The sequence below is a fragment of the Petaurus breviceps genome, unplaced genomic scaffold (genome assembly GCF_028583685.1).
Source record: "Petaurus breviceps papuanus isolate PSGF00001 unplaced genomic scaffold, PetGlider_PUasm1.0 90895, whole genome shotgun sequence".
Taxonomy (NCBI): Eukaryota; Metazoa; Chordata; class Mammalia; order Diprotodontia; family Petauridae; genus Petaurus; species Petaurus breviceps.
The window spans coordinates 25,128,677-25,155,963 of NW_027187372.1; the positions used below are offsets into that span (position 1 = coordinate 25,128,677).

Genomic DNA, 27,287 nt, shown 5'->3' on the forward strand with positions numbered 1-27,287 from the left:
AGGAAGGAAGGAAGGAAGGAAGGAAGGAAGGAAGGAAGGAAGGGAGGGAGGGAGGGAGGGAGGGAGGAGGAAAAGAAAGAAAAAAATTTGTTAAAACACTTATTATGTATCAAGCATTGAGATACAATACTGAAATTAACTTTTCTCTCTATTTACTTCAGTTGGGCCACATCTTGGATCTCAAATTCTGAGTCTGAACTCCTTATATTTTACCTTTCCCACACTTTGATTTCCTTGCAAGGTCCCCCACTGCATCCACGGCCATCTCTAATCATCCTGAAACATATCTCACCTCTGGACCCAGATGGCTCTGGAGGAGAAAGTGAGGCTGGTGACTTTACACAGTCCTCTCTCACTGAAAATCAGTTCACTTGCATGTCATGACATACCTCCCTGATGCTATGATTCTCTTTGAGAATGAAGGACAAATAGCACCCTCTGTGAATAGTAGGAGGAGCTGCCCCACTGGACTGGTCAGCTGGGCAACACCATTCTTCCCTTCTTTTCCTTTCCTGTCCTTTCTCCTTTCCTTTCCTCTGTCCACATAGAGTATCACACCCTTACTTTTGGGTGCTCTACACAAAGGAATGTAAATTTTGACCACTGAAACCTTGCAAGATATCTTGGGGTTTGCAGGCTAGATTTCTTTCTTAAGGACCTTGTCTTAAAGCCAAATCACTCTGGCTCTTATTGATTGGCCAACAATACTAAGTCCCAGGCCAAGTCCCACTTGGTCATTGTTTAGGCCCTGATTGGCTCAGAGTGAATGTAAATAGCAATTTTTTTTCTGTTTTAGCCAGAAACCCTAAAGATCTTTCCCTCCCAGATTGATTTTTTTAAACTAGGTAAAAGAGGCCATTCTTTACTTCATTTTTTACCTAGCCTTCATCACTGAATGAGCATTGCCTCAGTCAAACTGAGACCTGGAAAAGACCTTAGCTTAAAAAGGTCACGGTCTCCCACTGTATCCAAGGCCATTTCTAGTCATCTATACCTTACTCCTGGACCCAGATGGCTCTGGAGGAGAAAATAAGGCATTACACAGCCCTCCCTCACTTAATCCAATTCGCTTGCATATCATAGTATCACCTCCCTGATGTCATAGTCCTTTTTGAGAATGAATGACAAACAACAACCTTAATTCCTTTTGACTTAATTTTAACTTTTAAAAAAATGGGTCTCCCCATCTCATCCAGGTTGGAAGTGCAGGGATAATCAAGGACCAATTCCTACAGGACTTCTGACCTATTCTATTTCCCATAGTTGACTTGTCTCTCTTTAGGCAACCTAGTGCTCTCTATCCCTCGCTGGGGCTCATCATTTTTATATCAAACTCAGTGAAAATACCCTTTCAACATAGTCCCAGCAAGCCCTGAGCTCAACAGATAGATACACAGCAGCTTCAGCCTCCTTGGTATCTGGTACCAACAGAACTGGTAACTCCCTAACTCCCACTGCACCTGCTTTGATTGAGTCCCTCAAGCTGTCCCCATATTCTTAGGTCATTATTCTTATTCCAACTTCATTTCCCCCGTCCTTACTGCTCTAGATTCCATAATCATGTATTTTTAAATGAAGCCCTTACTAGAAGCATCAAATTCTTCAATCCTCTCTACCTGCCTTGCTCTATCACCTGTTTTCTTGGCAAGCTACAGTCTCCTCTCTCTTCCATTCACCATATGTGGAGAAGTGACTAAGAACACCGGTTTGTGCCTGAACATAGGAAGTCTTATGACTGAGGAGATACTTCAGAGTTGAAAATTAACTCTGCTTGAAATTGGAAAGGGTCAATTTGACATTGTCCTACCCAAAAGTCTGGAATGTTCTTGTAAAATCAGAGGTAGAGAGGTCAGAAAAGAGGTAGGAGGGGACTTAGATTCTGATTTTTTCTACAAGGGAAGGAGAGATTTGGAGAAAAACTTTGAGTTGGCCTATAAAACTCAAGAAAGACTATAAGACTACAGGACTATAAAACCAGAGACCTATAAGAAGACCATAACAAAGAGCTGGGTCAGTTGAGAAAGAAGTGAAAAAGAATAAGGCCTAGTTCCTACAGAACCAACAAGATTGCCTGGTAAGTCTTGGTAAAACTGGGAAACTTGACAATTTTCCTTTCTTTATCATTTTATTCTTCTAAATATGTCCTTATAGATTTTTATTGAAAACCTAAACCTAGGGCTCTGTGTTCTTTTTTATTTTTTTTGCTTTTTGGAGGGCAATTGGGGTTAAGTGACTTGCCCAAGGTCACACAGCTAGTTTTGTGTTAAGTGTCTGAGGCCAGATTTGAACTCAGGTCCTTCTGACTTCAGGGCCGGTGCTTTATTCACTGCGCCACCCTTCTGACTTCAGGGCCGGTGCTTTATTCACTGTGCCACCTAGCCACCCTCTTTGTGTTCTTTCTGAGATTACAGAAAAGATGAGTCTTACTCCCTAGGCTAAACTGTGGAATTTAGTTCAAGGAAGAGAGGCGTCATCAGCAAAAGCAGTGCATCAGTCAAAATGGGTACATGATTGGTCAAAATGGATACATGATTTATACATAAAGAGTGATACTATAAAGAGATTAGGAGAACATGAAATACTTTACCTGTCAGATCTATAAAGAAGGAAAGAATTTATTACCAAATAAGAGATAGAGATCATTATGGGATGTAAAATCGATAACTTTAATTTCATTAAATCAAAAAGATTTTGCACAAATCCAATGTAATCAAAATTAGAAGGAAAGCAAAAACTGAGGAAAAATTTTTATAGCATGGTTCTCTAATAAAGCCCTCATTTCTTAAATTATAGAGAACTGAGTCAAATTTATAAGAAGACAAGTTCTCCCCCAATTGATAAATGGTAAAAGAATATGAACAGTCTGTTTTAAGTTGAAGAAATCAAAGTTATCTATATAGGTACATGAAAAAATGCTCTAAATTACTACTGATTAGAAAAATGAAAATTAAAACAACTCTGAGGCACCACCTCACACCTATCAAATTGACTAATATGACAAAAAAGGAAAAAGACAAATGTTGGAGATGATGTGAGAAATTTGGGACACTAATGCCATGCTGGTGGAGTTGTGAATGGATCCACTCCCAGACCCTAGTAGAGCACCAGGTGAGTGGCCAGCCCCACACCCTACCCCTACAGACACAGCACGATGCTAGAAACACTCTAGTCCCAGCTCCCTCCCCTCACCCCTACAGCCACAGCACAACACTAGAAACACTCTAGTCCCAGCTCCCTCCCCTCAGCCCTACAGACACAGCACAACGCTAGAAACACTCTAGTCCCAGCTCGCTCCCCTCACCCTTACAGCCCCAACACAGCACCAAACAAGAAACCAGGACCCCACATACCATGTTTCCCTGATAATAAGACACTGTCTTATTATTTTTTTGGACAGAAAAACACCAGAGGGCTTATTTTCAGGGGAGGGCTTAGTTTAGAGGAATCTTACACAGTAAGGGGAGGGCTTATTTTCGGGGTAGGTCTTATTATCGGGGAAACACGGTAGTACCTGCACAGCACCAGGCAAGCAGCCAAGGCCTACAACCCCCAACACAGATGCTTAGGACAGTGCCCCCTCAATCCCAGAAACAGAGATCAACTTTAAAAATAGCAAAATAGACTGAAAAATGAACAAAAAACCTGACCATAGAAAGTTATTATAAAATTATTGGACAGGAAAGATAAAAATACAAACTCAAAAGAGGACAACAATGTCAAAACTCCTCAAAGAAAAAATGTGAATTGATGTCAGGCCCTAAAAAGAACTCCAGGAAGAGATCAGAAAGGATTTTTCAAATCAAATAAGAGAGGTGGAAGAAAAACTGGGAAAAGAAATGATGGTGATATAAGAGAATCATGAAAAAGAGTCAACAGTTTGATAAAAGAAGCACAAAAATTAGAAAAAGATGGACAAAAGGGGCGGCTAGGTGTCACAGTGAATAGAGCACAGGCTCTGGAGTCAAGAGGACCTGAGTTCAAATCCGGCCTCAGACACTTAACACAAAAACTAGCCATGTGACCTTGGGTAAGTCACTTAACCCCAATTGCCCTATCTTCCCCCCTCCAGAAAAAAAAAAAAAGAATGACTTTGAGAGAATAAATTAATTTTTTTTAAAGACAAACAAAAATTTACTGAAGAAAACATCTTCAAAAGTAGAATTGGCCAAATGGAAACGGGGTTTAAAAAAAAGCTAACTGAACAAAATAACTCCTTAAAAATTAGAATTGGATAAGCAGAAGCTAATGACTCCACAAGACATCAAAAATCAATCAAATAAAAACAAAATAATGAAAACATGGAAAAATATGTAGAAATATCTCACTGGAAAAACAAATGACCTGGAAAACAGCTCCAGGAAAAATAATTTAAGAATTGTTGGACTACCAGAAAGTCATGATCAATAAAAGAGCCTGGACAGCATATTTCAAGAAATTATCAAGGATGATTGATATCCTAGAACTAGAGAGCAAAACAAATATTAAAAGAATTCACCGACCACCTCCTTAAAGAGATTCCAAAATGAAAACCCCCAGGAACATTTTAGTCAAATTCCAGAACTCTTGTGTCAAGGAGAAAATACTGCAAGGAGCCAGAAGGAAACAATTCAAATTGTTTCAAATCCACAGCCAGGATTACACAGGATTTAGTAGTTTCCACATGAAAGGATCATAAAACATGGAATACAATATTCTGGAAGGCAAAGGAGCTAGGATTCCAACCAAGAACCACCTACCCAGCAAAACTGAGAATAATCCTTCAAAGGAAAAAATTTGGTCATTCAATAAAATAGAGGACTCTCAAATATTCCTTATGAAAAGATCAGAGCTGAACAGAAAAAAAAATGTTTTAATTTTCAAGCACAACTCAAGAGAAGCATAAAAAGTTAAAAGGGATAAAGAAAACATAAGGAATCCACTAAGATTAAACCGTTTACATTCCTACATAGGAAGATGATACTTGTAACTCCTTAGAATTGTATCACTATTAGGGCAGGTAGTAGGGGCATACATAGACAGAGAATACCAGTGTAAGGTAACTTTAATGGGATGATATCATCCCACTCCCCAAAAAATTAAGGGGCAAGAAAGAGAATTTGGGAGCAGAAGGAAGTAGAATGGGGTAAATATTCTCACATGAAGAGGTATGAAAGACCTATTACAGTAGAGAGAAAGATGGAGGGGTGTACATTGCTCAAACCTTACTCTCATCAGAATTGGCTCAAAGAGGAAGCAACATACATAATTAGCTGGGTATAGAACTCTATTTTGCCATATAGGGAAATAGGAGTAAAGAGTATTAAGAAAGGGGGAGAGGGTGAAGAATTGACAGAAAGAAGTACAGATCTGGGGGGAGGGGGAACACTGGTGAGGATGGATAGAATGAAAAAAGAAAGAAAAGGAGGAAAAAAAGAAAACAGGAGGAAAATAGGATGGAAGGAAATACACAGTAATCATAACTGTGAATGTGAATGGGATGAACCTATCTGTAAAATGGAAGCAGATAGCAGAGTGAATTAAAAATGAGAATCCTACAATATGTTGTTTATAAGAAATACACTTGAAGCAAAGAGGCACACAGAGTAAAGGTAAAGAGCTGGAACAGAATAATTTATGCTTCAGCTAAAGTAAAGCATAATAACTTATACTTCAGCTAAAGTTAAAAAAAAAAGAACAGCAGTAGCAATCATGATCTCAAACAAAGGAAAAGCAAAAATAGGTCTAATTAAAAGAGATAAGGAAGGAAACTACATATTGCTAAAAGTTACCATAGACAGACAATCTCCCAGATAAAATGTGACTAGGTTAGAATATTATTGTGCTGTAGGAAATGATGAGCTGGTGGATTTAGAAAAAAATGGAAAGACTTGGACTTAAGAAGGAAGATGCTATCCACCTTCAGAGAAACTGTTTCAAGTGGAAATTAGCATAATATGGTCCTATGTATATGCATTTGAGTGTATATGTGTATGTATATATATATGTCTGTTTATGGATGTCTATATATGTATGTATATACGTGAATATATGTCGATACATATACATACACACACATACACACACATATATGTATATCCATGCTTAATTGTAGCCTTGTAGGGGCGTAAGGGGTGAAGGAAGGGGAAAAAATAAAGTAAAAAAGTACACAGTCACATTTCATCTGGAGCCAAAAAGACCTGAATTCAAATCCAGCCTCAGACACTTACTTAGTTGTGTGACCTTGGACAAATCACCTAATCCTGTCTGCCTCAGTTTCCTCTTCTGTAAAAGAAGCTGGAGGAGGAAATAGCAAACCACTCCAGTATCTTTGCCAAGAAAACCCCAAATGGGGTCACAAAGAGTCAGACACAACTAAAAATAAATGAACAATAACACAGTCCACCTTGGATGGAGGGAGATGGACGGCTTGGTGTGTGATTCTATTATTTTATGCTTTTCCATTCTCAAATTATCCTGTATGTACTCCAGACATTTACACAGAATTATAGGATACAGCTGGAATACTTCAGGTCATCTAATCCAACCCTTTAATTTCAAAGATGAGAAAACTGAGACCCAGGGAAGTTAAGTGATTTGTCCAAGATCACACAGGCAGGGAACATCAGGTGCAGATTCTGACTCTAGATCAGGGATCTTGATTCTACTGTTATCACATGTTGATTCAAATGTGACTCTGGACACTAGCTGTATGAACCTAGGCAAGTTACTTAACCTGTTTACCTCAATTTTCTCACCTGTAAAATAGGGATAATCATAGCACCTACCTCCCCAGATTGTAGTGAGGATTAAAATGAGATAATATTTTTCAGTCAATGACATGGAATATAAACTCTTTGAGAGAAGGAATTGTGGTTTGTTGGAACAAATTATTTATTTTCAGTGTTCTTTTTTTTTTTAATTTTGAGTTCTAAATTCTTCCCTTCCCTAGCCCACCCACCAAGAAGGCAAGCAATAGGAATTCTTTGTGTGTGTGTGTGTGTGTGTGTGTGTGTTATCTTTGCATCCCCAGTGCCTATCATAGTGCCTTGCACATAGTAGGAGCTTAACAAATGATTGCTGAGTTGGATTGAATTCTATAACCCAGTGTCCAGAAATCATAGTTCAATCTTCTTGTAAGATTTCATTTGTAAGCTAGAACTGAAAAGTGTTCCATTGCCCTGAGGTTGGGAAGCCACCAGTGAGATTATAAAGCCACTTGGTAGATTGCAGAGTAAATAAGAGCCAGAGACTTGAGTTCAAACCCCACACCTCAGATACTTCATACCTGGTAACACCGTGGGCAAGTCACTTAACCCTTCTCACCCTTTTTCTTCCTCTGTAAAAATAGCTAATAAGTAACACCTATCTCCCAAGGTTTTGTGAGGATCAAATGTTGTAACACGTGTACAATGCTTTACAAAATTTAAAGCACTATATAAATGCTAGCTATTATTATTACTATGATTACTTGTTTTTTTATTTACATATCATTTTTTTTTTGTTTAACTCTCTTGAATCATGCTGTTTAATGAAGGGGAAATAACCACGTAAGTCAAATATAAAAAAGGAAAAGCAATTGCTCACCTCCGATTTGTCTTTGAGTCTCTCACTCCACCACAATTAACCAATACACAAAAGAGATTAGCAAGCTTCCGCTTGACCCAGAAAGGACAAAACCAGAATGGACAATGACAGTATAATCTATTTATAACTATCCTCTTAAGAAGCATTTTGTAATCGACCAACAGGGTTAGGAAAAAAAAAACAATCATCCATGACAGGTGGTAAATTCATAAGAGAAGTTTTTGCTTGCTGTTTTTTTGTTTTGTTTTGTTTTTAAACAAAAGACTCAGAATGGAGCTTGAATCCAAAAAAACCACAGAGAGTATTTCACAGTTTCATCTGAAAGTATCACTGGTCTCCAAGAAGAGTTTTTCTTCATTCTGCAGTCAACCATAATTGATACTGGAATGCAGGCTGGTGGTCAAATTTCTTTCTAGTTTTACAATGGAATTTAAAAAAAAAAAAAACAAAGAAAGCATTTGAGTTACAGAAAGATACAGGGCTTGAATTCTGGAAGTGAAAGGAGTACTCTGGGAATAAGCTGTCCAATGGCGACCAGGTTTGGGTGCAAACCCTCCAACAAAATCCTCCCCCTCTTCTTTTCCATCCTTCTCTAGCGCCAGCTGCTATCCACCCGAGCCCTGCCTTCGAACCACTAAGGCAGAATCCTTGAGAAATAAAACCCACTCCTATCTAGTGCCAAATGGAAGTAAAATTTGACTCTTTCATAACAACCAGCTAAAACTTTACCATACTGGCAAAGGCATTCCATCCAAAAACCATTAAATTGCATAGGAATTTTTTATTACGGTATAAACACTTTTACTTCTAATGAACTGCTACAAATAGATGTGTAGCATTTTTAAAAGAATGTAGATCTGCCTAAGGGATAAGTCCCCTCATAAACATGTCCCACAGGTCAAAAAAGGAAAATTAAGAATATGGGCTTGGTCTTCTTCCCCTTTCTCACCCAAACTCTTCAGACAGTCTGCTCCCTTTCAGGGTGTAGCCCTTCTCTGTAATCTCCAGCTCCCCCTCTCCTATCATCACTACCCTGACTCAACCTGGTTTTTCCCCAGATGAAGAAATTTTAAGTTACCATGCCTCAGGAGAAGAAGGATGGTTTAAAAGTAATTCATTACTAACCAAACATATGAAAGCATGGATCAGGTCACTTTCATATAAGTAAGTGTATGCAATATGTATATATGTAAAATATGTAATATATGCGTTATCAATTTTGGACTCCTAAGAAATGTCTAAACTTTTGTCTGTAAAAATAAAAAATGAATAGTTCTTTACCAAGTTAGTGAAATGTTATGCAATTTTGGATTTTCTAATCTGATCCCTAAAAAAATATCATCTAAGTTTTCTTTTTAAGAACACTCTTTTTAAATCATAAAATTATTTTTATAACAAAATTAAACTCATTTCCTAATAAATGCAAATGGTATATAAAGATTCTTGGTTTTTAAGCAATTATGTGAGTTTGTTCCGAATTCTGTTGACACCTATTTATATAAAATGTGTTTATTTTTTCAATTCATCCTTTTTCCATACTCTATTCACATACTGTATGTTATGTTCATTGTTCCAAAACTAGAATTTTTCACATCAGAAATTCCAATCAGGCATGGGAGGACATCTAAGGAATAAAAGCAAGCAAAACTAAATTCACTGTTATACTTTAAAATGTTTCAGTGAAGACAAGTTGCTTTATAAAATGTATTCATGAAATAAAAAAATATTCCAGGCTTAGTCATGTAAAAGAATACCCAACTCATTGAATAAGCTGATTGGCATATAAAGAGATACAAGGTGGATTTGTTTGTAAACTCACTAAGACTCATCTTATTTATGTACAGATGGGATCATATCATTCTTTTTTTTTTTCTTTTTGGAGGGCAATTGGGGTTGTGACTTGCTCAAAGTCACACAGCTTTGTCAAGTGTGTCAAGTGTCTGAGGCCAAATTTGAACTCAGGTCCTCCTGACTCCAGGGCCAAGGATCGTGTCATTCTTGTTCAAAATCCATGTGTGTCTGTCTGTCTTCTGGACTCACAATATTTAAGGAAGACAGATAGATAGATGTATAATAGACCAATGTTCATACTGAGAAGAACATAGCAGCCAGTTTTGTGGTCCCTTCTGCTGCTCTTCAAAAAGGAATCAAAGTTTCCTTTGAAAAAGGATGGGCGGGGCAGTTAGGTGGTTAATAGAGCACCAGCGCTGGAGTAAAGAGGACCTGAGTTTAAATCCAGCCTCGGACACTTAACACACTTACTAGCTGTGTGACCTTGGGCAAGTCACTTAACCCCAATTGCCTTGCCTTCCTCCCTCCAAAAAAAAAAAAAAAAGATGGGCAAGATTCCTGGGATATCTTCCTCAGATCTTCTTCCCCATGCCCCCCAAACCCACATGACAAAACCATGAGAACATACCTATAACCAACATGTACAACACATACACATCCTACTCAGTGGTGACTTCTGGGCATGTGATGTGAAAAATATCCAGAGTGCGTTTTTCAGCACCTCTTGTCCCACCTCTATGACCCACCTCTTGTCACAGAGATGACGGACTTAAGATGCAGGATAAGATATATTTTCAATACAAGAATTTGTTTTGAAGAACCAAAGTAAGGCCTCCAGAACACTACACAGCCATGAGAAGAGGTATAGAGGTTATTATGGACACCAGGAGAGGGGAGCACCCACACTGATCATGTCACAGGACACGGCCGACGTGAGATCCCTAAAGTCAGAGAACTAGTAAGTGTCTGAGATGGGATTCGATCCCATTTGACTCCAAGTCTAGTGTTCCATCCACTGCACCACTCTACCTCTTGTAAGTGGGGCAAGTCGATATTCTCAGAATCATTACTCTCCTATACTTATTTTTGTCAACTGAGGCAGAGGGGGGAGAGTGAGGCAATCATAACCATTGTAGAGAGAGAACAGCATGTGCATTTATATGTACACACGTGCATAATATGTATGCACATCTCATAAATAATATGTTGCATATTATTTCATATATTGTTTGCATACATTTATGTGTATATGTACATATGTCTATGGATATACATATAAAATGTGGATCATGGGGAGTAGAAAGGGAAGAAGGTAGGAGTATTTATAGACAAATGTTTGGGCCAGGACAACACCAATACACCCCTGCCACTTACATTTTGTCAACGTCACAGATGGATCACATATTAAAAAGGATTAGAAAGCATTAATCTAAAGGAATTCCAGGCTGCATGACTTAGTTTGTTGAAGTGTATGCAAGTCATAGGTTCAATCTCTCTATGAGCTTTGTTCTTCATCTCAGTCACTGATGCCTAGACTGACTAGACTCTCAAGCACAGGTGAGGAAGGACTCCATCCCTTATAGGGATAGACTAGGGCCCCAACATGAAGATATTGGATCCCTAAGCCTCATCCCTGAAGAGTTCTCACCCCACCACCGTATTCTCCCTTACCTGGCCCCTCACTCACCAAAGTCTGCCACCCCAAAATCCCACTTCCTGGGGCCCCCACTATTCAGTTCCAACCCACTCCCCCCACCCTCCCACCCTCACCAACTTATGTGCCAGAAGTTAATGTCTAGTAACAGCTATTCTTAACCCAGTATCTGAAAACCACTGATTCTTACCCTGGATCATACAGACTTCTTCAGGCCTTTACTCATTTCTGCAGAGATACCTTCCCAGATGAAAAAGTCCTACACTTGCAGATCAGGGATTCTTCTAGTTACAGGTTTTGGACACAGATGGAAAAACACACAGACAGAAAAACACACATTATTTTTATATATGCTATTATTGTTCTATATTAGTATTATAATTTATATTATATATCTTACAACATTGTGTTACATATAAAATATTATAACATATTTCTTTCTATATGTGTCATCTCTATAACATGTTATACTATATAGAGCATACTTATACTCTATCAAGGGTGGGGAACCTGCAGCCTCAAGGCCAGATGTGGCCCTCTAGGTCCTCAAGTGTGGCCCTTTGACTGAATCCAAACTTCACAGAACAAATTCTATATAGTATGATAATAATATATAATATACATGTATATATATATGCGCATATTTTTAAATGGACTTGTTGCTCAATTGTGTCCAATTCTTTGTGACATCATTTGGGGTTTTCTTCACAAAGATACTGGAGTAGTTTGCCATTTCCTTCTTCAGCTCACTTTACAAATGAGGAAACTGAGGCAAACAGGGTTAAGTGACTTGCCCAGGATCACACAGCTAGTGTCTGAGGTTACGTTTGAACTCAGGTCTGCCTTACTCCAGGCCCAGAGATCTATTCACTGTGCCAGTTAGCTGTCCCATTTTTTTTTTTTAAAACTAGGTCACATTTGCAAAACCTTAGGCTTTGCAAAGCACTTTATTTAACCAAATTATTTCATTTGATCCTTACAACAATCCAGGAAGGTAGGGCACTATTATTAATCCCATTTATAGAAGGGGAAACTGAGGCAGAATTCAAATGATTTGCCTAGGATCATAGAGTTAAGATTTGTGCTCAGGTCCTTCTGACTCCAGGTCCAGAACTATCTACTGTACTACCCAGATGCCTACGTGTGAATGTATGTAAATGTATATGTGCACATATATGTGCATTGTGCACATTGTATATACATGTGTATACAAATTAATTTTACTTGCAAATGTGATACAAGGGTTTAGTTAATCTATTGTATGCTTAAAATTTGCATGTTGTTATAAAAATTGTCATCCCGCTGCCTGCTACACTTAGCAATGAAGCATAAAAATCAAAGTTAAGTATTCTTTGTATAGAGGCTACAAGTACCAAAATGCTACATTTCTCAACAGCATTCTTTTTGTTAAGTACAATATAATAAGAGATTAAAAAAAAAAACAGAAACTCTTTAAAAAATTGAAGTAATTCAAAAACAATTACAGATCATTATTTGCAATTTTCAACAATTAAATCTGTCAACTTTTATTGTAAGGAGTTTTCATCAAAAATTATATTCTTTGAGTGTTTAAGATCTCCATGTTGTTATAAAATTATAATGAATTCTTATTGCATTTTAATAAAATGTGAGCTAAGAAAATTAGCTACATAGACTATTTTTCTGAAAAGTACAGGGAGAATTTTTCTTCCAAAGCAGGGATAGAAAGTGTTGCTCCATAATGTCTGGAAAAAAGTTGTTTGTCCCTGCTCGTAGGACCCTCAAAATTTTGGTGTTTTGGGACAAGGCCCTAGTTGCCCTGGTTACATTTCTAATTTAACCTTATGTCTCTTCAGAGTCATGGAGTGAAGCTACCATTAGAACAATTCACACTTTTGACACAGGACACAGAGGGCAAACAAGTGACTTTTTTCTTTATTTGCTTTGTGGGTTCTACAGTACACAAGCTTTGGAAATAGTCCCATGCTTCAAATTAATCCGCTCCATCCATTTTACCTTCTATACACATCTCCTGTCTCCCTCTAACACCAGAACTAAGGCATTTCCACTGTCTTCTGTACTATGTCTACTAAACTGCTGGTACAACCCACATGGTCAGTATTATTATGATTAATCTACTGGGCTAATAGGACATGTTTTGCAAATTAACTAAGCATGAATGAATGACTGCCGCAAGATGGCGGGTCTATCTCACTTGCAAAATAATGCAGCCAAATTTAGGATGTTTTCATGCTCAGCCAGAGCTCCAGCCGCACCTTGGAAAACATTTCTGCCTAGTTTTTCATGTGAAAATGATGAAGAGAAGAGAGAGCTCCTCCGTTTCCATGTCAGTAATCTCGTTCTGCAGTTATCTACATTTGTTTGACATCTAACAAAGCCTGAGAGGCAATGTCTCTGGGAAGTTCTTTCAGCAATAACATATGCTCAAAAGGATTTTTGAATGAAATAGCAAAACTCCTAGTCACTCTCAAACTGTGTCCTCATTTTTGTATCCAGACAAAAGACACATACAAAATCAGCTTACCATAGGATCTGGATAGGAAGAATGAAGAGATGGCAATAATCAAATTATAAAACCAGCTAATCTGTGTAGCACACAAATGCCTTAGGACTCTTGAAATCCTCCTGAGGAAAAATCCTAAATGTATGGAATGGTGGAGGCTGTGTCAGTCAATAAATATCTACTAAGTGCCTGCTTACTATGCATCAGGCAGCACTGTGTGAGGGCTGGAAACACAAAAAGAGACAAAAGATAGTCCCTGTCCTCAGGAAGCTCACTCTCTTAGTGAAGACAGTAAGCAACCCAGTGGGCACAAACAAGCTGCATACAGGATAAATAGGAAAAAAATTAAGAGGGAAGACACGAGACTTGAGAGGGGTTGGCACAGACTTCCTGTAGAAAATGGGATTTTAGCAGGGAAGCAATTGGGAGATGAGCAGGGAAAATATTCCAGAACTGAGGGACAACCAGAGAAAATTGCTGGAGCTGGGATATAAAGTCTTCTTGGAATAGCCAAGAGGCCACTGCCGCTGAAACAGAGTACTTGGCAGAGATTAAGGTGTAAAATGGGGGGGGGGGGAATAGCTAGGAGGGGGTTAGGTTATGAAAGGCTTTGAATGACAGGAGTTTGAATTTGATCCTGGAGGGAATAAGGAGACAATGGAGTTTAGGGGTGTGGGAGTGGCAGTGCAGAACTTCAGTTTTAGAAAAATCAGTTTGGTGGTCGAATGAAGGATGGATGGGAGTGGGGAGAGATATGAGGCAGAGAGACCCACTAAAAGCAATTGGGGTGATGAGGGCCTGCACTAGAGTATAAGAGGAAAGAAGGGGGCATATTCACAAAAGTGAAATCAAAGGCCCTTGACACCAGATTTGGTATGGGGGATGAGCAAGAATGAGTCGTCAAGGATGACTCTGGTACACATGGAGTCAGAGTATTAAGCTGTACTGGAAAAAAATTTTTTTGTAACCAGACCAAAAAAACACAAAGCTCTGTCTTTCATACAAACACTAATTGAGTTCGTTAATTGAGTCCTGAATTACTTGAAGACAAATGTATGCTTTTACATTCATTGTGAGGCTATAAGGAGTTGAACTCAAAACCAGGAAGATCTGGAAAAAGTCCTGCCTCTGACATATACTGGCTATGATGACCCTGGGCATAACTCTCAAACACTAAAGCCAATTAGTTCTCAAACTATTTAGTCTCAGGATCCCCTTTACACTCTTAAAAATTACTGGGTTGGGGTGGCTAGGTGGCACAGTATATAGAGCACTGGCCCTGGAGTCAGGAGGACCTGAGTTCAAATCCAGCCTCAGACACTTAACACAAAAACGAGCCATGTGACCTTGGGAAAGTCACTTAACCCCAATTGCCCCTCCAAAAAGCAAAAAAGAAAAAATTACTGGGGACGCTCCATACCCTCCCACCATGAGCTTCTGTTTATATGAGGGATATTTATCAATATTTTCAATATTAGAAATTAAAACATCCTAGTATTATTATGAAAAAAGTTTTCACCTTGTGGATCTCTTTTGAGTCTCATGGGCTAATAAGGGTGCCAGGACCATATTTTGACAACCACTACTTCAGACAATTCTCTAAGGCTAAGTTGAAGAGAAGGTCCTGATCCTACATTTGACGCAGGGAGTTTCCTGACCTGGGTGTTCCTTGCACCAAGGCAATCAATCAGTCTCAGTCATAATCACTATTAGGATGTTCTCCTAAGCTTTTCTGTGTACAGGCCATGTTCGTACAACATATATCACTGGCTATAATAGTCCTGTGAGGTATCTATGTGTACATATGTGACAGACCCTTTGCCTAGAGTCAAATACTCATGCTCCCTATCACCAACAGGATCAAATACTAAATCCTCTGAAGCTCAAAGTCCTTCATAACCTGCCCCACCCTCTCCATCTTTCCAGTTTTATCACCCCTTAAACCCTTCAATCCCAGGTCCTGGGACACTGGGCTCCATGCTGGTCCTCAAAAAGACACTCCATCTCCCAACTCCAACTGTCTCCACTGGTTGTCCCTGTAATGGTAATGGGAATTTGAAGATCTTCCCTGCCCCTTAATAAGCCTAAAGGAATTTGAAGACCTTCCCTGCTTTGAAGATATATCCTGCCTCCTAATAGGCTAAATGTAATCACATGGAGCCTATAGTGGGAGGAGTTTGCTGATGGGTGGAGCAGAGCCCACAGGAAGCTAGTAGTCAGAGAGTGAGAAAATGGAGGGAGAAGAGGACACACTCAAGGGAAACAGTTAGGCTTGTGAGTAAATATTGGTTTGTGGGAAAGCTAAAGGATGCTGTTGTACTCTGTGCTTTTATGGCTTATTAACTTCTATACTACTATGATGGAATTGGCTTACTGGTTTGGGGATTCAGTTTTGCTGGTGTCTGAATGTTTTGCTTCTGTTTTCTATATGGAGAGTCTGTTATAGTTTGCAATTAAGCACTATACCAGCATATTTATAGTGGCCATAGGTGCTGTGAATATTGCATTGGTGCTACAGTCCCCCATGCCTGGAATGCTCTCCCTCCACACCTGTAACTCCAGGCTTCCTGGGTTTCCTTCAACTCCCATTTAAAATCTCACCTTCTACAGGATGACTTTCTTGTTCCCCCTAAATTCTAAGGCCTTCCTTCTGTTATTTATTTCCAATTCATCCTGTATATGGCTTGTTTGTACTTGACTGTTAACATGTTGCCTTCCCTGTTAGACTGCAAACTCCTTGAAAGCAAGGACTATCTTTTATTTTGACTTTGTATTCCCAGCATTTAGCACAGTGCCCGGGACAGATCAGGCACTTAATAAAGACTTACTGACTGACAACTCCTCAATCCCCCATGCAATGGCAGTCTATATTGCTGTTCAGTCATGTCTGACTCTTCCTGACCCATTTGGGGTTTTCTTTGGCAAAGATACTGGAGTAATTTGCTATTTCCTTCTCTAGCCCATTTCACAGAAAACTAAGGCAAACAGGGTTAAGTGACTTGCCCAGGGTCATACAGCTAATTTAATAATAAAAAATAATACAGCTAATCAAATTGGAGGGTAGATTTGAAATCATGAAAATGAGTCTTCCTAACTCCAAGCCCGGCACTCTATTCACTGCACCACCTAGCGCCCAGGGAATCAATCTCAATTTCAATTTCTGTGTATGTGTGTGTATGTATGTATATGTATATTTAAATAATGTTATATATAATATAATATATATTTATATACTTAATATATTTATATGTAATATATATTTAAATATATATGTATATACTATTGTTCAGTCATTTCATTTGTGTCCAACTGTTCAAGATCCATTTCAGGTTTTCTTGGCAAAGATGCTGGAGTGGTTTGCCATTTCCTTCTCCAGTGTCTATATACATATATTATTAATATTGTCCATATTGATGGAAGGGATATCTACCCTGGGAGTTTTCTATAGCAAAGAAATCCCAGGCCTGTAATAACAAAAGCAACAGCAACAAACAACAAAAAAATAATAATTAAAAATAAAGGAATGTTGGACTCCTGACCAGGAATGAAGTACATCTAAGGACTGAGCAATATATTTTTGAGGAGGTTTGTCAAGTAAATTGTACAAGGGATTCTTGTTCAGGTATATGTTGGATTATATGGCCTCACTTAGATTTCAAGATCCTATTAGGATTAGAATATCCTGGGGGGTAATATGTTTTCAGAATAACCAGAGGATCATGAACCTGTTTTTAACAATATTCTGAAAACTGTATTCCAATATTATCAGTTTCCTTTACACGTATTTTGTACTTTGTATGAATTTTGTTTTATGTATTTAAAAATTTTTTCTAACCTGGAAAGATTTATATGAACTGATACAAAGTGAAATGAGTAGAACCAGGAGAACATTTGTTCTCTGTAACAGCAATATTGTAATATGATCAACTGTGAATGACTTTACTCTCAGCAATACAATGATCCAAGACAATTGTGAAGAACTTATTAAAAAAAAATGCTATCCATCTCCAGAGAAAGAACTGACAGAGTCTGAATACAGATTGAAGCATCCTTTATTTTTTTACTTTCTTTATTCTCCTTGGTACTTGGTGTGTTTTTTCCACCTATGTTTTCTTTTATAGCATGACTAATATAGAAATGTTTTACATAACTACACATGAATAACCTATATCAAATTGCTTGCCTTCTCATTAATGGGGGTGGGGAACAAGGGAGAGAATTTGGAACTCAAATTTTTAAAAATGAATGTGAAAAATTGTTTTTATATGTAATTGGGGGAAAATAAAATACTAAATAATTTTCTTTAATATATTTTCCTCATAATGGGTCCTTAGTCTTCGCCAGACTGCCAAAAGAGTCCAGAACTCAAAACAAGTTGAAAACTCATCATCTAATACAGGGGTGTCCAGTTCAAATAAAATTGGGGACCACTAATCACTACACAAGGGTCCCTGCAGGCCACATGTCAACTTACTTTTAAGATGAAACATTATCTATATTTTATTGTATTTTTATTTGTTTTCCCGATAGTATTTTATTTCAGGGATCCTCAGGAGCAGTGGGTCTTGGGTTTGATACGTCTAGTCAAAAACAACATTGAAAACTTCAGGAACATGTTTCAACACAATGACCAAACACAATTCCAAAAGATTCATGATGAAACATGCTATCCACCTCCAGATAGAGCTGATGGCCTCAGACAGACTGAAGCAAAAAAAAAAAAAAATTGGGGGGGGGGGAGAGGAGATGAAGGGAGAACATAGCTAATGAGAGAATTTGTTTGGCTTGATTCTACATATTTGTAATGAATTTTGTTTTTCTTTCCTTCTCAAAGAGTGGGGGAAGAGGAAGTGAAAATGAAAAAATCAATACTGAAAATAAAACTGAATTTTGAAAAAAGTCTACTCTAGAAGGACCACTTTTGAACTGTACTAAGGCATGCTAAGTCTCCCATTCCAGAATATGCCCAGTGAAAATCTGGTTATTTATATCATTTTAGATCCCTTTCTATATTTACCTTTGTCCTTTAGGCAGAGCTGCATTCATTCAGCAATACTACTCATTCCTACTAGTTAGAAATAACCCAGAGCACAACCTTTTCCAATAAATGTTTCAAATAGGAGAGGGGGGATGAATGCCTTAAGTACCTATTCCATGCAAGGCACAGTCCTAGGCACTGGGCATGCAAAAAGAAAAACAACATAATCCCTGACTTTAAGGAGTTTATAAAATGGGGGGTGGGGAGGAGGAGAGAATTGGGATGAGGAAATATAATAGATAGATGATAAAAAAAAATAAATAAAAGGTCATTTGAGTTGGAAGAGAGCATTAACAATTGAAAGGATCACAGAAGGGTTCTGAGGAAGAAGTGACATGTGACATGAGCCTTGAAGGGAGGAAAGGATTCCATTCAATGCAAGATGCAGCCAGAACAGTTTTCCAAAGCCTAAATTCCAGAAAGGTAACAAAATGAAATAATGATGAAAATGTAGATTGGAGTTAGATTGTGGAGAGCCTTAAATACCAGGTCAGAAAATATAAACAAATATGGCAATGGTACTACAAGTTTGTAGCCATTTAAATTCAATTCCTTGTCCTGCTCAAAGGCTTCTATGACAGCCACTAAAGGCTTTTAAGCAAGGGCTACAAAATTACATATAGCATTGTGCTATATTTGAATGAATGAATGAAAAAGTATTTAAGTGCTTACTATATGCTGGGCACAATACAAAAGGCAAGGCAGGCTCTGTCCTCAAGAAGCTTACATTCTAATAGGGGGAAAACATATTTGGACAATGGTGACCAGAGAGGGATAGTTTCTGAATATTGCTTTAATTATTGTCATGATCTTAATAACCCAGATCAACCTGCTTCTCTCCTCTGATACTGCCTGGACTGATGCCTGCCTTTATCAACTCAAGTTTGGACTACTGTAACAGTCTGCTGGTTGGTGGCCCTACCCAAAGGTTCCTCCTTCTCCTTCACTCAGCTGTCAAATTGATGTTCCTAAAGAATAAATCCATGCATAACATCCCAGTGGCTCCCTATCACCTCCACGATCAAATATAAAATCCTGCTTGATAGTCAAAACCTGCCCCTCCCCACCTTTCCAGGCTTCTTACGCCTTACTCTCCACTCCATGTACCCACCCACATATTCCGTGATCCAGTGACACTGGCCTATTTGTCGTGCCTCAAACAAGACACTCCATTTTCCAACTCTGGATCTTTTCATTGACTGTTCCCCCTACCTGGAATGCTCTCCTTCCTCATTCCTGCCTCCGGCCTTCCCTAGCTTCCTTCAGGTTCCAACTAAAAACCTACCTTCTACAGGAAGCCTTTCTTAATCCTCTTTGGCTCCAGCAACTTCTTTTGTTTGATTATTTCCAATTTATCCCCAGTATCTAAATGGTTTATGCACAGCTGTTTGTTTGTAGCCTCACCCTTTAGATCATGAGCTCCCTGAAGGCAAGGATTGTCTTTGGCCTTTCTTTGCATCTCCAGCACTGAACACTGTTCCTGGCACAGAAAAAGTGCTTAATAAATATTTATTAACTAGAATCTTCTCTTATTAGAATGGAAGCTTCTAAAGGACAGGAAACATTCCCTTTTTGCTTTGATTTGTATTCCCAGCCTTTAGCATAGTAACTGGCACACAGTGAAGTGATTAATAAAATGTCTTATCTAATCTAATCTAAAATATGTTTCTACTCTCCCCATCACATTCTCTTCTAGCGTTTTAGACCATCTAAAAGGTCTTTTATTTCCCTTTTCTGAGAATTTCTCCATCCTTCTTCATCACCCCAATTATTATCACTTGTCTCTAGAGGAGTCAAGGAATCAATCTCTTGCCCATGGAGAAGGGCAATGCCTGACTGTACCAGATGTCCAATGATAGAAGGAAGCTTCATATACCGCCGACATGTATGAAATTCTGACATTTCTCCATCATCAGTCACGGAAGCCAAGAATAAAAATTCACCTTTCCTGGCCTTGATTATCACAGTACTTCAGATGATGTGATTTGACCTGAGCTGCCCAAACAGTTGCCTCAATATTCACTTTCATTTTGCATGTGTAGGCATGCCATGAGGGGCAGGATAAACGGGAAAGACTATAAGAATTACAGTCAGAAGACCTGTAACATAAGGAAAGTAAATCAATCAATAAGCATTTATTAAGCATCTACCATGTGCCACGGCCCTAGGGCTATACAGAGACAAAAAGAGAACACTGTGCTGGAAGGAGCTTACATCTTATGGAGAAACCACATGTACTCATAGAACTATGGTATAGAAAAAGTAAATACCAGGTTATGGCAGGGAGGGGCACTAGCAGCTGTGGGAATTAGGAAAGGTCTCACACCCAGGAGGCAGCGGCTCTTTATATGAGCTTTGAAGGAAGCTGAGGACTCTAAGAGGTAGAATAAGTGAGGAGAACATACCTTTCAGGCATGGAAGGACAGCCCGGACAAATGTGAACAAGGAGACAAGAAGGAACGTGAATGAAGGATGGATAGAAAGATGGCCAAAAAGATTTGACTGGACCACAGAGCTCATGAAGGAAAGGAATATGTAACTGATCTGGAAAGGCAAACTGTGAAGGGCCTTAAATGCAAACCAGTTTGAGAGCTCTGTGGTATATGGACTGGAGTAGAAAAAGTTATAACCTTGAAATGCCTCATCTTCCGCCCACATAAAATGGGTCAAATACTATTCCACCCACCTCACAGGGTTTAAAGGACCAAATAAGATTATATAAGACACTAGATGGAACAGCTAGGTGGTACAATGGCTAGACTGCTGGGCCTGGAGCCAGGAAAACTGATCTTATACACTGTGTTACCTGGGCAAGTCACTTTGTGAGGTTTGCCTCAGTTTCCCCATCTGTCAAAGAGCCAGAGAAGGAAATGACAAACGACTCCAGTATCTTTGCCAAGAAAACTTCAAATGGGGTCACGAAGAGTCAGACACAGCCCAAATGACTGAACAAGTAAAAGCACTAAATAGATAGATAGATACATACATACATACATAAATAGATACATAGATAGATACATAGACAGACAGACAGATACAGACAGACAGAGACAGAGACAGACAGACAGACAGACAGATAGATAGATAGATAGATAGATAGATAGATAGATAGATAGATAGATAGATAGATAGATATACAAGTGATAACTAGTTTGGACTATCCAGATAAGGGAAAAAATGAGTACATAAAAATGCCAGTTAACCAGGCAAGATCATGCAAGTGGATTTATAGGCAATTTAAAGTGCATATCCAACAGTACAACATACCTGGGACTGATCCTATAAACGGACAATGAGCTGGGACCAGAACCAGGACAGTAGAGTTGGTTGGATCACATTTAGGGAACTGCCCGGTCCATTAAAGACCTCAAGCTTCTATCCAAAACAGAGGGCTAATATTCAAAGGTTTATAGATTCATAGCTGGGTATAATCATCTTTTTTTTTCTATTCTACTATGTTATAGAAATGCTTGTTTTATTTATTTTTTTATTTTTATTCATTTTTATTGGTTTATTTCTTAAATGCAGAAAAAAAATCAATAAAATTAAAAAAAAATAAAAACCATGAAGTCCAACCCCCTCGTTTTACAAATGACAAAACAGAGAAATACAAACAGAAACTGAAACTAGGTGACTTGCCTGGGATCACACAGCTAGTGTGAACCCAGACCTTCCTCACTCCAAATCCAGTACCCTATCCACTATGACATACTGCCTCTCAAACAGCAGTGACTTCATAGTCTCATAGATTAAGAGCTAAAATGGATCCTAGAAGGCCAGAATACAGCCTCCTCATTGTACAAATGATAAAATGACTTGCTACAGATCATAGACCGAAAGCTGAAAAGGACCACAGAGACCACCCAATCCAAACTCTTCATTTTACAGATGAGGAAACTAAGGCAAAGGGAAGGTCAGGCTTATCCAAGTCTACACAGAAGTCAGTCTGAGAGAGAGAATCTGAACCCAAGTTTTCAAGTTCTCTGACTCTGGAGACCGTGCTCTCCCCATTCCGTACCATGATTTCTCTTCTGAGTGTCTTAGGATACTAGCCTCTGAATAAGAGAAGTGGACGTTCACCTAAAAGGCAATGGGAACATGTGGGATGAACGTGAACAGACTGCCACTCACATCACACACAAGGATTCATATGGGACAAATGATATACAGGGTATCATCAAAGAAATAAGTGACTGGGGAAAAATGGGTTGGGCACGTGGAGAGAGTGAGGGACAATTGATAACAACCTGAGAGCTCTATTTGGATCTACCCAATGTAACAACATAAGAATGTTGGTGGCAGGCCCACTACAAAGAATGTGTTGAAGGATATATAGGAGAGTCACATATTATGGGCAGGCATTCTTGGTTTTAAGCCTTCATGACTTAACAGAAAACACAAATCAATAAGGTAATACACCAGGGTTGGGGAACTATGGCCTCAAGGTCACATGTGACCCTCTAGGTCCTCACGTGTGGCCCTTTGAATTCAAACTTCACAGAACAAATCCCCTCTAGGTCCTCAAGTACAACCCTTAGACTGAATCTAAACTTCACAGAACATATCCCCTTAATAAAAGGATGCGTTCTGTAAAACTTGGACTCAGTCAAAAAGCTGCTGTACCCAAGGACCTAGAGGGCCATGTGTGGCCATGAGAGTCTGCAGGTTCCCCACCCCTGTAATAGACCATTTGGTGTATGAGTATTACTATTAGCAACAATAGTAGTAGTTATTTTTATTAGTAAGGGTTCCGTACTACTGTGCTATAAGAAATGATGAATGGGACTGTTTCAGAGACACTAAAAAGATTTATATGACTTGATGCAAACTGAAGTGAGCAGAACCAGAACAATTTGTATAATAACAATATTGTTAAAACAAAAATCTTTGAAATACTTAAGAGCCCTGTTCAAGTCCATTTTCCCAGAGTACTCCTGCTGAAACAAGCCACCTCCAGACAAAGAAGTGATAGTATCAGAGGTCAGATTGGGACATACCCAATAAGGGAAATTTTTTTTGCATGAATACACATATTTATTATAAAAGCTTTGCTTTTCTTTCTTTTTTTTAAGTGAGGTGGAAGGGATATGGGAAGGAGAGAAGGCAGATTTTGGATAATTGAAAAAATAAAATGTAAATTTTTTTTAAAAGGGCTCCAAAATTTTTTATCATAATCTGAAAAATAGTGTTTCCTTTCTCCTTTTTACCTATTACTTTTTATGCCTACTACCTCTTACCCAAACCTCATCCAACATACACCCAATCTTTCCCTGTTATTTATTACCACTGTGCCCAGTGGCCTGTTGCAGAAAATTAGTGCTGGGGGATGGGGGAGAGGGGGGAGACAGTCATTTCTGTTTAGCAGCTAGATGGTGCTGTAGATAGAGCACTGGGCCTGAAGTCAGGAAAACCTGAATTCAAACATTGCCTCACTTACTGAGTAATCCTGGGCCAAATCACTTGATCTCTGTTTGTCTAAATTTTACTTGACTATTAAAAAAAAATAAAAATAATAACAGCATCAGCCTTCCCAGGATTGTTGTGAGGATCAAACAAGATAATATTTGTAAAGAACTCAGTACAGTTCCTGATCACATAGTAGGTGCTGCATAAATGCTTATTCCCTTCCCTGTTCATAAAGACCTGTATGCTTGGTCAAGACACTGCAGGTAACTGGGCAAAACGGGTCCTTCCAATTATTCCTTACCTTAGCAAAATCATTTTCCTTAAACAAGAGGAAAAGACTTCTAATGTTATATCTTTCAGAACCTTGGTACTTAACACTTTTTATACCTTGCAATGTAATCTAATTGATTTCAACATAATAAACCTTTCCCCTGTCCCCTAACATTGAGATTCCAACAAACTGAGACAAAGGTCTTTTTAGCCATTACTTCTAAGCATCCTACATAGATATATTAAATTGCCCAATTGAAGATGAAAAAATGGTGAAATGTTTGAAAGAATACATTTCAGTACTTAGCATAGTTAGTCCTACAGTAGGTTCTCAATAAATATTCACTGAATGAATTCTTGCTAATAACAACAATCTGACATTTATAAAGTACTATATATAGGCTTTACCAAATGTTTTATATGCAGAGATACTCCCAACAATTGTGTGAGGTAGGGAGTATGATTACCCCCATTTTACAGATGTGGAAAGTGAGAAATGAAGTGACTAGCCACCTTATGGAAAACCAGGGGCAGGAATGCAAGAATCCCCACACCATGATAAAACTATACTTACCTATGAAGGAAAGGAGGGAGAATGGGAAGGGGAGAGAAGGGGAGGCAAGGAAAGGGAAAGGCATGGAAAGAAGGAAAGGAGAAATGAAGACGGGAAGGAAAAAGGGAGGGGGTAGGAAGAAAGGAGGGGAGGAAGGAAAGGCAGGGAGGACAGAAGAGAAGGAGGAAGTGAGGAAGAGAAGGAAGGATGAGAAAAAAAGGAAGGAGGAAGAGAAAAACAGGAGAAGGGAAGGAAGGTAGGAATGAAGAAGGGAAAGAGGGAGGAAGAGAAGGGAAGGGAGGGGGTGGAAGAAAGGAAAAGAAGGGATGAAATGAAGAAAAGGAAAAGAGGGAGGGGGAAAGAGAAAATAAAGGAGAGAGAGAGGGAAGGAATATGGAAGGAAAGGAAAGGAATGAGGAATGGAATGGAAAGGAATGTGGAAAGGGAAGGGGAAAGGAGAAAAGAGAGAAGAAAGGAAAGGGTTAGGGAAGAGAGGAAAAAGAGAAAGGAGGAAGGAAAGAAAGAAAAAAAGGAAGAAAGCCCTTGCCCTCACTAAACTTGAGTTTATATAAGTAAATGATGATACACAAAATATATATAAAATAAAGATAATGAGGCGGGCAGCTAGGTGGTGCAGTGAATAGAGCAGGAGGACTTGAGTTCAAATCCAGCCTCAACATAAAAAAACTAACCTTGTAACCTTGGGCAAGTCACTTAACCCCAATTGCCCTACCTTCCCCCTCCAAAAAAAGAAAGAAAGAAAAAAGAAAAAAAGATAATGGGGGCAGGGGGAGAGATACTAATAGCTGAGAGTATCCGAAAAGTCCCCAAGTAGAAGATGATTTCTAAGCTGAGCTTTGGCAGAAGCAGGATAGTGTACAACAAAGCCACTGTGTTTTCCAAGAGTGATGGACAGGACATCACAGAATATTCTTACCAAGGGACAAGGGCAGCACACTCAGGTAATCAAGAGAGTTGAGTTCAATGCCAGATTCTGACCTTTACTATCTATATCCGCTTGAGCAAGTCCCCTCTGAGTTTCAATTTCCTTTCCTATAAAATGAGGACAATGGTGGTGGGTGAGGGAGGAAGGGGAACGCGGGACACACCAGACATCCTCAAAGGCTTCTTCCACTTTTGACATTCTACGACCTTTCTTTAAAAACCACCAAAATGCATCACGGGTTACAATCCTAAAATCTACTAAACGAATTCCAAGCAGTCATTCTTCCTAGTTCTGCCAATGACTCATCAGGGACAGGCCTATGATTATGCCGTCTTGTATCTTATCTAAAATGATTCAATCAAAAGCACTTTACAAACATGAAATAAATCCTGTGGGTGGTTACAGGAATGAGAACAAAAGAAGGAGGCATGAAGATATTAAGGAGATTTGGCGCCCCCCCCCCCATATGGAAGGAGGAGTGTTGATGGGAAAGAAATGAAGTCATGTATTTATCCATCACTAACTCTAAACCTTGGGCAGCTAGGTGCTGCAGTGAATAGAGCCCCAGGTCTGGAGAGAGGAAACTCATCCTCCTGAGTTCAAATATGGCTTTAGACTATGTGACCCTGGGCAGGTCATTTATCCCTGTCTGCAGAATGAAATGACAAGTCACTGCTGAGAAAACCTCAAATGGGGTCATAAAGAGGTAGACATGATGCAAATGACGACACAAACATCATTTCTAAACCTAACAAGTCAGGCCCTTGTCCCTAACTAAAAGAATTTTCATGGAATTTCAATGATTTTCATCAAGGGTCAATGTAGTGTGATGGAGGCTTAAAGTCCCTGATCCTGAAACCTTGTTTGACCTTTAGAGAAAGCTGGTCAATCAGGTAATACAAATTTATTAAATTCCTATTGTGCACTGCGGTAAGCACCTGGAACATAAAGAAAGGTAAAAGACAGCCTCCATCCTTAAAGAGCTCACAGACTAGTAAGGGAGACAACATGCAAACTATGTACAAACAAGCTCTATGTAAGATAAAATGGAAATATACTGATAGACAGCAGGGTCTAGAAGTAAAGGGATTGCCAAAGTCTTGCTGTAGATGAGATTTTAGCCGGCACTTAAAGGAGGCTGTGGAACCAACAGGTAATTTTAGGGAGAGTGTTCCAAGAGCAAGGGACAAATAATGAAAATGCCCAGAGTCAGGGAATCCTTCACCTCTGAGCCTCAGTTTCCTCATCTGTAAAATGGCAGAAGGCAGTTGGACCACATCTCTAAGAAGCCTTTCCCTGTCCCCCTTAATGCTAATGCCTTCCATCTGAGACTACCTCCAATTTATCCAATATATTTCTTATTTGTACATAATTATTTATGTATTGTCTCCCCCAATAGACTATAAGCTCCTTGAGGCAAGATTGCTTTTTGCCTTTCTTTGCATTCCTATCATTTGCCTATAAAATAGAGTAGGTACTTAAATATTCACAGATGATCTGATTAAGAACCCTTCCAACTCTCTCTCTCTCTCTCTGTCTCTCTGTCTCTCTGTCTCTGTCTCT

The 27,287-nt window shown here is 38.9% G+C and overlaps 1 long non-coding RNA gene across 1 annotated transcript in view; it reads right to left on the bottom strand.

Annotated features, from left to right (window-relative positions):
* LOC138150918 (uncharacterized) overlaps positions 1-27,287 on the bottom strand; it is a 54,658-nt gene that overhangs the window by 3,475 nt on the left and 23,896 nt on the right. The window contains exons 2-3 of the long non-coding RNA XR_011165685.1: positions 11,199-11,292; positions 7,564-7,975 (exon numbers count right to left, since the gene is read on the bottom strand). This is a non-coding gene — a long non-coding RNA (uncharacterized lncRNA). The remainder of the gene's footprint in view (positions 1-7,563; positions 7,976-11,198; positions 11,293-27,287) is intronic.